This window comes from Pseudorasbora parva, chromosome 7 (assembly GCF_024679245.1).
Source record: "Pseudorasbora parva isolate DD20220531a chromosome 7, ASM2467924v1, whole genome shotgun sequence".
Classification (NCBI taxonomy): domain Eukaryota; kingdom Metazoa; phylum Chordata; class Actinopteri; order Cypriniformes; family Gobionidae; genus Pseudorasbora; species Pseudorasbora parva.
In genome coordinates this window covers 43,825,210-43,837,838 of record NC_090178.1, presented here as the reverse complement: position 1 = coordinate 43,837,838, position 12,629 = coordinate 43,825,210, and the positions used below count along the sequence as shown (strand labels likewise).

The 12,629-nt window shown below is 36.0% G+C and overlaps 1 protein-coding gene across 7 annotated transcripts in view; it reads left to right on the top strand.

Annotated features, from left to right (window-relative positions):
* The window catches only part of plecb (plectin b), a 212,929-nt gene that overhangs the window by 123,057 nt on the left and 77,243 nt on the right, over window positions 1–12,629 (top strand). The gene's annotated exons all lie outside the window — the stretch shown is intronic.

Here is a 12,629-nt window from a genome sequence, read left to right as displayed (position 1 = left end):
TTTGGTTGCAAGGTTTTATTCTTCAAGGGGAATACCAGACTGCTGGTAATGAGCAGTTAAGCAGCACTTTGTTTCTGACAATGCAATGTTTGGAGTCAGTTCTCCCCTCTCTGCCGCCCAAACACAACCGTGGTATAGTTTTTCTGTTCCGTTTCTGTTCAGGCATGAAGCAACAAAATCAGTGCTGTGTTTAGAGGAGCCAGTGTGCCACTCTTGCAGGAAGCACGTGTGTTTGGTTATTTCCTCTGGTTTGTTATCCCTCGTTTCTGGTTTCCAGTGGTCAACTATTCACTGGAGACTTCTGCTTTGTCGCTTTCCGTATTATGCAATGGGGCATACCGCAGATAGAGTAGTCCATCCCAAATTCCACCTTTGCCTTCCTCCCCTAGTGCACTGGAATGTGTACAACTGCTTTTGTTGTTGTTTATAAAGCTGTGCATTTCAGTTAATGCTGGTACACTTTAAATGCAAAGACATTTAATGGAACCATTGGCTTGTTTTATTTTTAATCCTAGGACATGCTGCTATTGATTTCTGACAGTAAGTAGTTAAGTTTTGCACAATCTAATGGGTGTGTTTAGTAGGTGAATCACAGAGGACGGATCCAAAAACAATTAGCCGTTTGTTTGAAGGTTTTTATTAGTCACTTCATCGTGACAGATCTTTTGGGAATCCACATTTCCCATATTCCAACCAAACACAATTGTATTTGAAAAGGGAAAAGCATTTATACAATATTATTCTCAGACTAACTAACTCAAGTCAGATGTGCTTGAGGTTACATGAGACTGTAATTTTCTGCTGCCCCCTACTGTATCTCTAAAGATCTGTCGATAGAAAAGTCCCCTTTCCTCTGTAGCACTTTCAGGTGAAACTTTTTAATAGCAGCTCAGGGAAATTTTAGCCTACAGCTAGGACAGACAGTATTTACCTAACACCTATGTGTTCTTCTGTAATGGCCTAGAAGCAATGCTTTATTCATTAGCAATCGTTCAGTAATACGCTGGACATGTATGAACAGAAGTTTGAGATTGTTCTCTGTTCAAGCAGAAATGTATTGTGCAAGTTTGTATTTCTGTCCGCCTCCACCATAAATTCCTGCATGTTTGTGATGTTGTGGCAGGCGCTCTCTGATGTTCTCAATGCCATGTGATTGTGGTGCAGTCCGTGAGTCATCCAGTGAATTGAGAGGAGCCAAATTAATCTGACCTTTAAGAAGTCTTATCGGACACATTCTATCGCTCTCTCTGGTGTTGTGATATCCATAACTGGCCCTTCGTTTCTTGTGAAATGAGACCTTATGTAGGGATGAGTCCATGTTCTTGGTATAAAGGAAATTCAGGCTAGTTGCCATACTTTCTACGCCCGTGAATTTTTTAAGTCCGTTTCTGTTTAGGCCCAAATAGCGGGTATACCACCCTACTTGACCTGTCAGATTGACATCTTAAAAGTTGAACATTTTATTGAGTTCACTTGTTTACCTCCTAGAGTAACCTTTTAAAAAATATGATATTGGAATTAGGCATGATATTTATAACATCTTTAAAGACCCACTGAAGTGCCTTAAAACGCACAGGATGACAAGGCGTGGCTTATCGATCAGCTCCTCCCTTTTTTAAAATTAGCCAATAGAGTTTGGTTTACATCACAGCTCGGCCAGAGCCGTTGAGCTCGGTAAAGCCACATTTTCCTCCTAATCTCTAACTGTTTCTCCTCGTAGTAATCTCCATATCACTTTTAAAATACAGCATCCTGTGTAGAATTCAAATGTGTCCGATACGTTGCTATTGTGTCTCTGGACCGGAGCTGCGGCAGGTTTGCGTGACAAAACAACACTGTCTGAATCGTTCCCTATCCCCTAGTTATGAGATATCCCTATGTGATGAGAAGCTGAAGTGTTTTGAATGATAATATCTTCCAAATACGAATGTTGTCATTGTTTTGGAGCTCACCAGCTTATAGATAACAGTAAGGCGAATATATTCATATAAAATCCAAAGAACTTCACATTTGATTTTAATGTGGATTTTAAACTAACTGGTAAACATATAACAGTCAATGCTAAAGATCTTATTAGTTATGGTTGGCTTTATAAACAATAATGCATTAGAAAGTTAAAGCAAGGTACTCTTATTGTAAAAAGTGAATTTGTATAAATGATCATTGATGTGAAAACTAGTTCCCTAAATCTGGCTGTTTGTATAATATTATGTTACACGTGGTAACATTATGTCCTTGTAGTTGTTAGCTGTTAATAATAAACCCATGACGCTTTATTAATACTTCAACTTTCTGAATTTGAAAAAAAGTGAGCAGTCTGATAAATAGCCTTTTCCTTTGCCTTGACCATTTTTTCAGAAAAAAGTACCTGTCCCAGATCTAGTCATGCCTCAATAAACCACCTGTGATTCTACTGACAGGGTTATGTAAAAGATTTATGATAGATTCCTCTGAAATAACAGTTGTTTCGAGTCTTTTCTGTCTTCAATGTTCAAATGCCCCCAGGGGAATCTATAATGACAAACAGGAACTCAAGCTTGAACTCTCTGCCAGGAACTGATTTCTTTGAGGCGTTTTCAGTAAAGTCATTTTGTTTTTTGTTTGACTGGTTTTCAAAGTTGTAAATAAAACGGATTATTGAAAGATTGAAAGTATTGAGAATGAAAAAAGATTGAAAGTATTTCCGTATAAAACACAGTATTTCAGTCTTTCTACTTGAAAGTGTCACGTTTATTTCAGTGTGTTACCTGCCGTTGCTTTGAAACGGTAATCACTCGTCAGTAAATTTAACAAATAATTGCTGTAACACTATATTTTAGTGGTTCAATTCTCACTATTAACTAGTTGATTATTAGCATGCATATTACTAGGATATTATTACTATGCATTAGTACTTATAAAGCACATATAGTTCGCCCAAAAATTTAAATTACCCCCTGATTTACTCTCCCTCAAGCCATCAGGTGTTTATGACATTCTTCTTTTAGACCAACACAATCATTATAGTTATATTCAAAAATGTCCTGGCTCTTCCAAGCTTTATAATGGCAGTGAATGGCAGCCCGCAAAAAAGCTTATTCAACTTACGAAATGCCATTCACTGCCATTATAAAGCTTGGAAGAGCCTGGACATTTTTTAACTTAACTCAGATTGAATTCGTCTGAAAGAGGAATGTCATATACACCAAGGATGGCTTGAGTCATTTTTGGGTGAACTATCCCTTTATTGCCTTATTCTGCATGACGTTATTCTACATGCCTTAATCCTACCCAATACCTAAACTTAAATGCTACAAAACTTCCTAATAATTAATAAGCAGTAAATTGGGAGTTTACTGAGGAAAGAGTCATAGTTATTAATAGTGAATATGTGTTCCCCATACTAAAAGTTTTAAGTAAATCCTACACCTACAGTACAGGCCAAAAGTTTGGACACATTACTATTTGTAATGTTTTTGAAAGAAGTTTCTTCTGCTCATCAAGCCTGCATTTATTTGATCAAAAATAGAAAAAAATAATAATAATAATATTGTGATATATTATTACAATTTAAAATAATTGGTTTTCAATTTATTCTACTTTAAATGATCATTTCTTTCTGTGATCAAAGCTGAATTTTCAGGATCATTCCTCCAGTCTTCAGTGATCATGATCCTTCAGAAATCATTCTCATATGAGGATTTATTTTCAAAGTTGGAAATAGTTCTGCTGCTTAATATTTTTTCATAACCTGTGACACTTTTTTATAATTCTTTGATGAAAAAAAAGTAAAATAATAATAATAAAGAAAGAAGCAAATGTTTTAAAAATAGAAATCTTTTGTAACAACAATATACACTACTGGTCAGTACTTTTGGGTCAGTCATTTTATTTTTATTTTTTATAAATCAATAATTTTATTCAGCAAGGATTTGTTATATTGATAAAAATGTATAGTAAAGGAGATTTATATTATTTGAAAATGTTTTTATTTTGAATAAATGCAGTTCTTTTGAACCTTTTATTCATCAAATATATTAGCAGAACTGTTTCCAACACTCATAATGAATCCTCATATGAGAATGATTTCTGAAGGATCATGATCACTGAAGACTGGAGGAACCATCCTGAACATTCAGCTTTGATCACAGAAATAAATGATCATTTAAAGTAGAATAAATTGAAAACCAAATATTTTAAATTGTAATTATATAACAATATTTAAAAAAAAATCTGTATTTCTGATCAAATAAATGCAGGCTTGGTCAAAAACATTACAAATAGTAATGTGTCCAAACTTTTGGCCTGTACTGTATGTTTTTTCGGGTCACTGACAGTGACACCTACAGGTGTGGAAGCAGCATTACTAGATATCGACTTTGTGTATTTATGTAATTGGAGGCTATTTGCAGGCACATTTACCACAATTAGGTCAGTGTCTGATAATAAGATCCTATCAAAATAAACTGAATATAATTTAATTGGTCATTAGATCTCTGACTTCAAAGCTTCTGATGTGAGTAACTATCATGTGGGTGTTGTCCGTTTAAATATACATGTCAAAAATGTGACACACTCATATTTAGATCTATTTGTAATATATTAAACAGCCTCAGTGGAGTCACACTGGGAATGATTACTAGATTTGCTCATGCCTATCTCATTTTCCAAATAGTTCCCATGCCACGTCCCACAAATTAGAGGCCTACAAATACTGTATTTAATCACGGTTATAAGTGCTTTAAACATGAAAATGAAATCAACACTCTGTCAACACCATTATTCACAATGCCATATGCTAATTTCAGCGGATTGCTGTGTAAAACGTGACTATATTTAGCATACGTCTGGCTTCATGGGTGGTCTCTAAAGACTCATGGTATGGCACAGGAGAGAGGCTGAGATCTCCAGTCATGCCTGGCTTCCCATTACCACATTCCATATTAACATGGAAAAATACAAACCCTGGCACTCATGCTCTGGAAGATCTCTGGGTTTGAAAATGTTCGGTCATTAGAAATGTATTTATTCATTTATTTTTAAATTTTCTGCATTTGGTAGATCTTTTTATCCGGAGCGATTTACATTGCATTCAATGTATACAAGAAATGGAAGGGATAGTTAAAGGGATAGTTCATCCATAAATGAAAATTACCCCATGATTTATTCACCCGCAAGCCATAGGTGTATATGATACAAAAAATATCCTGGCTCTTCCAAGCTTTATAATGGCAGTGAATGGCAGCAAAAAGTGCATCTATCCATTCTAAACATACTCAGCACGGCTCCGGGGGGTTAATAAAGGCCTTCTGAAGTAGATCGATGGATTTGTGTAAGAATAATATCCATATTTAACACATTATAAAGTCAAATATCTAGCTTCCGTATGAAAGCCATGTGGATAACTTTTTATTATGTAGAATGAAGAATGTATTTTTTCCAATACTGCAGTGTGGACGTCAATAAACGGTTAAATTACCAACATTCTTCAAAATGTCCTCTTTTGTTTCAAAACTCATACAGGTTTAAAACAACTTGAGGGTGAGTAAATGATGACAGAATTTTTGTTTTTGGGTGAACTATCTTTTGGGTGAACGTATCAAAACGTTCTTTTTTTTACAAGGGTACTTTCTATCAGATCATTTCATCCTTATTATTCCTCACAAACTTAATGAGGAAGGTAGGGAAGGTAAAGCCGGAACTCTGATGCAATGTCATAGAATAACTCCATCATCATCCAGGAACAAGCTGGCCACGGCAGATTTCATCAGTTTCTAACTGTGCCAGTGTGAGCAGCTTGGCCAGCGTGATATTTATATCCAGGGTGAGCTCTTTTCCCCTTCCCCACTCAATCCCCCACCCGACCCCCTCAGCCTCCGCCCACCTAATTGCAAAGCCACCGGGGAGCAGGCTTGACATATCCTAACAGCAGGCATGGGCCGTCAAAAATAAGAAAGGCACAGTGTCGACCAAACAAACGGAGTCTCTTTCTTTTACTTTACCAGCACATTCTTGCTCTGCTTGTCTGCCTTCGCTGTTCCACAAACTTCATGAAGATCATACCTGGTAGGTCAGATGATTAATGGTTTGATGGTGTGTCTTTTTCTATATGTTTGATTGTGTGTGTGGTGGAGGTGGGAGAGGAAACGCTCCGTGTTGACATACGCAGATGCTTCCTCTTTCACACATCAAGTTTTAAATTCTATTTAATATTTAATCACACTCACTTCTGGTATCTGCGATGTGTTTTAGTTTCGGATGATAAGTTGGGTTTTTATATTTGTCCTGTTGTGAGGCTTTCTTCATCCTCCAGCTACCTGGAGGAGTTACGGTTCGCCAGGTCTGACGGACGGTTATAAGCTGGCAAAGCTGGTGGGCGGGTAGAAAAACGGGCGAGAGTTGTGTTTCAGAAGGAAATACTCTGTGTCTGCATGGGAATGTGAGGTGTCCCGTATCTGCGCTATTTTTGAGAGCTGTAAAAAAGCTTCCACCTGTTTTGCGGTCTTTAAGCAGGCTTTTCTCACGCTGTAATAATAGAGAGCCCGCGTTGCTTTAGTCTCAAAACATAATAGTTAATATAGTAAAGGATTGTTCAATCAATACGTTTAACTTTGTGGACACCATGTCAGGGCTGGTTTGTTAAAACCAAAGTAAATGTCTGTTCATTAATGGACTGCTTTCCATTGCAGCTTTCATCGATCCGTAGCTTACAAATGTTACTTTAGTATTATTTATATGCTATTATAGTATTGATATTTTTGGTAGCACTATATTTAGACATTCTAACTACAACTATATGTCAACTGACTCTCATTAGAGTATTAGTGAACGGTCTAATATCTGTTAACACTTTATTTTGATGCTCCTCAACAGACTTTCTACTGACTTTAAGTGACATTGCAACTACATGTCAACCTATTCTACTAACACGAGCCCTTACCTAACAGTCTACTAGTGCTCTAATGAGAGTGTGTTGACGTGTAGTTTCAAATTTGCTTAAAGTTAGTAGAATGTCTAAAGTGGATCATCAGAAGAGTATGACCATATTTATATATTTTTCTCTTTTAGTTATTTTATTCGCTTTCACCATTTTTGTGTTTTTATTGCTGTCCACACTCTAAAAAATGCTGTGTTGTTTCAACCCATGCTTGGGTCAAATATGGACAAACCCAACTGTTGGGTTAAAAACTTCTATTAAAAAAGAATCCAATGGTTGGTTCTGTCAGGGTTGAAACCAAGGGGTCAGGGTTAAAACAACCCAGCCTTTTTTAGAGTGTACTTTCAAATTTCAGAGTGTATTTTAAGTTTTTTTTTTTTTTGATATTTATAATTTATATTAGCTTTATTTCAATTAAGAAACTGATTTTAGTCTGTATATACAGCTGCTCTCAGTAGACCCTAAAGTAACATTATTTACAACCCAAGTGGGCGTTACGTACCAGAAAAAAGCCAAATGGGAGAGGGGGTGAAAAATAAATAATTAGCCATGTCAGCTAAAAGGCACAGTGGTTTAAGAGGTGGAGTTAGATGGACACCAGATCTGAGATTTGAACAGCTTTCGTTCGATGTTTAATGTGAATAAAAGCCTAAATTCAGTCTGTTCATCATATAAAGCCATCGAGTCTCTTCAGGAAATTTGGACTAAACTGCTCAATTCATAAGTTTCATTTTTACAATCTCTTTATGAACTTTTTGAAGTGTCATAATGGTAGTTGTGCAGATGTCTTTGGAGCTCTCAGATTTTATCTGATCATTTAGGTCCTGAAGATGAACAAAAGTCTTATGATTTGGATTGACATGAGCCTGAGTTATGGGCGAACTGTACCTTTAAGAAAACAAAGAGTTTGTTTTGATTTTGACTTTTAGTTTAGCCTGAACCTGGATTAGTTATGAATTTTTGTGTTTTTAAATAGCCCTTAAAGTGAAGATGAGCGGTTGTTTCAGAGTGCCAATGATTGCATACTTTCATCATTGCCTTTGAGTGTATCATTACCGTTGGATTGATTGAATTCGTGAACTAGTTTGTCTTGAGAGGCTGGATGTGTTTTCTGATTTCAAACTCAACAGGTTCTGCAAAGCCTGGAGTAAATGCTCTCTGGCTTTGGGACTTTTCAGTCGAACAACTGATTTTATATTGAAACCTGTTCACACTTTTAGAGTTGAAAGACATGTCTAGAGAGAAACATTGTGAATGTTTGCACATTCAGCTGCAGGTGTGTCTTCAGCATTTAAGAGGACATGGGAAGGGCTGTGAAAATGGATGGAAGGAATGTAGACATGACAAGATAAAGTAGTAGAGGAAACTCCCTTCATGAGGAAGGAAGGAGAAATGAGCAGCTCGATCCCCTTTGACTCCACGTTTGGCTGAGCGGCGCTGCACTGGCGTCTTTTTTTAAATGTCTGGACTCACCCCTAGCTCGGGAACACACCCCATGTCGCCCCATTCCCTCCCACCTGTTCCCGCTACCGGCCTCATCCAGGCTTATCTCAGCCCTAATGCCCCTGAGCCCATCAGAGTCCGCTCTGCCCACGCTGGTACTTTTTGTGCACATTGCCTCTCTGATTGCGGTCTGGCGTTTGAGGCGAAGCAGAGGTGAAGGTAAGAGATTCGACAACAGCAGCAAATCAGAAGATCTGAGCTGGTCTCGAGTTCTGAGCTAGTTTTATCTCCTTCTCTTGCTCTGCCAGGGTATTTTGGGCAGTAAGATTGAACCCTTTAGCTCCATAGAGGGCGTCGGCTAATGAGAAAGGGGCGTGGTTATCAGATTCATTCTGCTTTGTTAAGCTGCTTGCTACTTTAAAAATAAGGTCTGCAGTGTTTATGATGGGGGTGTAACAATATATATTGTCTATATATCACAATACAAAAATGTAACAATATGTTTCATGGATAGTGACAATATATTGTGTATTTCTGTGTGAGAAATATTCAGGTTTACAGAGTTTTTGTGTCACTACTAGATTACTACTCTATATAATGTTGAATATAATTTATAATAATGCAGTGGTAGAATATTTTAGGGTCCTGATAATGCCAAATGTACAAACCGTATTTTCTATCCCCCTACACTGCCCCTGCCCCTAAACCTGCCCATCACAGGAAACACTCTGCATTTTTACTTTCTAAAAAAAACTCATCCTGTATGATTTATAAGCATTTTAAAAAGTGGGGACATGGCCAATGTCCTCATATTTCACACTCTCCTTGTAATACCGGTGTCATACCCATGTCATTATACACATTTGTGTCCTCATATGTCACAAAAACATGCCCACACACACACACACACACACACACACACACACACACACACACACACACACACACACACACACACACACACACACACACACACACACACACACACCTGAAAGACCATAATGAATAGATTCTGCATATTAAAGCAAACTACAATTTCTTTCTATTACAACATTTTTACAAGTTTTTTAAAGCATTTTTACACATGTTGTGGTAATGATACATTGATAAAAGAACTGATGATTTCTGTAATGATAATAAATATAAAGTCTATTTTTAACTATTCTTTGTACCAGAATAACATTTAGTCTCATCATATTGACCTCATTTCCTTTGCATTAAAACACAAAAATACTACATTAGGCAGTTATCATTGGTCCAAATGGTTCCAATTCTGCAAGAAAATGGCAATAAATATTAGAAAAGTCAGCTAAAAATCCTAAAGATCTAAGGTAGGGCTTGGACTGGCCTTAAATCTCATGATGCCCTATTTGTGAAGGTCCGCAACGTCTCAAACGTTCATGTCTCATGGAGAAAATGACCTTGGAAGTATTTAGAAAGGTCACATGCAGGCGTACTTTCTTTTACACCTTCATAACTCTCATCTCAAACGTGTGATCAGGGCTGTGTATCAGATCTTTCACCCAGTAAAAGACGAGAGGTGTGTTTACAGCTGAAGATGTGTTTGCACCGACAGCTCCTGGGTGTCAGATTCATACATTGAGACATAGGTTAGACAAGTTTATATACAAACCGGTCCAGAGCTATTACCTCACTTTTGAGATCGGCATGGGAAAATACTGAACCTGTTTAAAGAGTTGGACCCTTGTTTCAGATGTGAATAAGTGTGTGTTGTCCAGCATGATCGCGGTGTTGCTGAGCTGACCTCTGCTAGCGTTTGGCTGCTGGCCTCTGTCACTGACACTGCTCTAGATGACTTCAGTTCCTCCCCTCCTCCTTCATGAGCTGGTTTGTTTGATCATAAACCACATGTAGGCAGAATAGCGCAGATCTTATTACAGATTATTTCTTGTATTTCTTTATTTGTTCATGCTCTCCCTGCGTTTTGTAAGAGGAGAATGAAGTGACGTGTTATATGATTCTGGGGAAAGGTGTGTTTATATGAGAGGTTCTGACTTCTTTTCATCCTTGTTTCTCTGAGCTTAACACTTAACGTCTATAAAATAATCTACATTTATCTTATGCTATTAGCCAGACCTGCCATATGGAGGAGAAATGTTTAAACAAACAAACATATAAACAAGGAGCAAGTGCCGATATAAAATAAATACAGTAAAGGATTGCATAAAATATAAATATAGAAGTTAGTTCATTGATTGATTGTAAGGTGCAGTAATAATGCAGGTGCCAATAGAAAATAAATAAAACATGGCATAAAATAAAAAATAAAATGTATTTATTTATTTATTTATTTATTTATTTATTTCTTTATTTATTTATTTCTTTATTTATTTATTTGTTTGTTTGTTTGTTTGTTTGTTTCAGTAATAAAGTAGGTGTCAATACAAAATAAGTAGAGAATTGCATGAAATAAAAATGCTGTTTATTTATTTTATTTTAAGGTGCATTTGTTTATTTGTTTGTTTGTTTGTTTCAGTTATACAGTAATTGATTTTATTAATTTATTATTTATTTATATTTATGTATATTTATATTGATTTGTTTATTTATTATGTATTTTAAAGTTTATTTTAAGGGGCATTTATTTATTTGTTTGTTTGTTTGTTTCAGTAATAAAGCAGGTGTCAATACAAAACAAGTAGAAAAATTGCATGAAATAAAAATGCTGATATTTATTTTAGTTTTAATTTAAGGTGCATTTGCTTGTTTGTTTGTTTCAGTAATATTTTTATTTATTTATTTATTATTTGTTTATTTATTATGCATTTAAGGTGCATTTATTATGTATTTTTATTTCATTTTAAGGTGCATTTATTTATTTATTTTTATTAATAAAGTATTTATTTATTTATTTATTTATTTATTTATTTATTTATTTAAAGATGCAGTAAGACTGTAGGTGCCAATACAAAATTACAAAATAGATTGCATAAAATAAAATTATAATAAGGTTAAGCAGGTATTGATGAAATATAAAAAGAAAATGTTTTATAAAAAAGGCTAAATTAAATGAAAAGTTCTGTCTGTCATATTAAATGATTGTATCTATAGTTTCATTGCCTGGTAATAAAAACACTAAATAAATATTTTCATTGAATATGTTATTTCATTGACAGAATGAATAAACAGTAAACAGATACTGTGAACGTTACAGCAGTGAGATCATCGTAAGAGTGTTCTATAAATCCTGGAGTGATGGAATAAAGCTGGTCATATTCATATAAATAATCAGAGGACAGGTGAACACATGGGAGGGCTAACTTCTACAAGGCAAACTTTGAATTGCAAATGACATCAAAACTTTGAATAACAAATGGAAGCCCAGAGGCTCAGACTTTCCATGTGTACAGTGAGTAATAAAAAGTACACCAGAAACATTTCTGTATATATATATATATATATATACATATCTATATATAAGCTCTATATATATATGTCCAAGTCGAACTCCCAATCCTATAGGAGAGCTCCCAAATGTCCCATCAGAGCGTATCTGTATGTGTACTGTGGCCATAATGGAAAGTTCCAGACTGGTGATGTAAACAGCACATGCTGGAGGTCTGTGTGTGTCCTGCTCTTGATATTGTTGGCTGTTTGAATGAGTCGGTTCTTTAGGGAGCAGCGGGGCATTAGATGAAGTGTGTAGTGTACGGGCTCGTGCTGTGCTGGGCTTTCAGGACCCGTGAAGGGGCTGCCGCTGACCTTTGGACTTGATTTATGGTCTTTTATGGACCAAAAACAGGCGTTTGCTTTCGTTTGGCTGTTATTTTTAGCCCTTTACTCGTAACTGAGATTTAATAACATACTGTGGTACATCTTAACTGGGTCTCAACCTTAACCCAAATCCAAAACGACCCGAAGCCCAAAAAATATATCATTTTTTCTTTGTCCAGAAAGCTTATTTTACAGAGAGCTCTATATGGAGCGCATGAGCTGTTCCACTGGGTCCTAAAGTCAGTTCCTCTTCAGCATTCATATATACATTTTTTTTTGTTGGCATTTTTAGGTTTTTTTGTTTGTTTCCTGAAGCATTTCTCGCATTCCATTCATTCCTATAGGGGTCAAATTGACCCGCCAGGGAACGATTTGTTACTTTTTTATTTATTTCAACCACAAAACTCCTTGAATCCAGTCAATAAACCCAATCCTTCCCTTGGGTCATTTTGACCCAAAACATATTTTGTTTTTTGTTTTTTATTAAAAATTGACCGTTCATCTTAGTGATCCAAGACCCTCTGAATTTTGTCGC